The following is a 1,085-nucleotide window of genomic DNA, read 5'->3' as shown; positions in this document are numbered from 1 at the left end:
GGAACCCGTCCTGCTCTACCCCGACAGCACTCTCTTCGACTCGGGTGTGGTTTCCGACATCTCCACCTTCCAAGACACTCACGATCCGGAGCCCCAGTCCACCTGTAAACCCGACCCCGACAGCCCGAACAGAGAATACGCTTTTAAAACGCCCATCAAGAGCAGCCACCCTTCCTCATCCACTCCCAGTAAGCTTCCCATAGTTCTGGAGCCCTGGAGGATCACTCCTGTCAGAAAGGGAGGCGTGCTGGACTTCAGCCCCATCCGTACACCCAGTGGGCCACAACTTACCCCGCAACGGCACGAACACACGCCTCTCAGTTTCAACAGCACGCCTTTCAAAGAGCTGCAGCTCTTCAGCTCCCCTCGAGAGCTGCTCACCTGCTCCAGACGCTCCACTCCGACCTGCTCCAGAGAGCTGCTGCAAGTGGGCGCCGCCAACCGCTCTCTCACCGAAGGGCTCGTCCTGGATACCATGAACGACAGCCTGAGTAAAATCCTAGTCGATATCAGCTTTCCCAACCTGGAGGATGATGATCTCGGCATGGCAAACATCAGCTGGTCCCAATTTATCCCGGAGCTCAAGTGACTCCTGTAGCGTATCTCAACTTCCTTTATCCGAGCTGCTCACACTTCCTTCACTGCCTTTGATTCTTATTTACTTGCTATTGATGTCTTAAGTATTTTCTTCATTTCTATTGCTATTTCACTGCCTTTTACTGTACGTGTTTGTGTTTTGTATGTGTAGGCCTTTATTTGTGTGCAAAACTGTTAGTGACGAATGTACTTAGATACGATTAATTTGCACAAGTTGTAATATATAAATATGAGTGTGTGAGAGAGAGTGTATATTATAAGTAGACATACAGATTTACCAGATTAATTAATTTACACTACTCAATTCTACAATATTTCTTTGTTTTGGAATGATTTTGAACACCTTGGATTAGCCAGATAGACTGACGGTAAAAAATAGCACACAAAAAGAGATTTTTAAGAGAATTTGGGGTGTAAAAAAACCTCACATTCAAATTAAAGGGATGGTTCACCCAAAAATGACGAAAATTCTTTCATTTACTCACCCT

Source organism: Sinocyclocheilus grahami, unplaced genomic scaffold (assembly GCF_001515645.1).
Source record: "Sinocyclocheilus grahami isolate Dianchi unplaced genomic scaffold, SAMN03320097.WGS_v1.1 scaffold11690.1, whole genome shotgun sequence".
Lineage (NCBI taxonomy): Eukaryota > Metazoa > Chordata > Actinopteri > Cypriniformes > Cyprinidae > Sinocyclocheilus > Sinocyclocheilus grahami.
The sequence above is the reverse complement of the archived record's forward strand: the minus strand, read 5'-3'. Positions refer to the sequence as shown.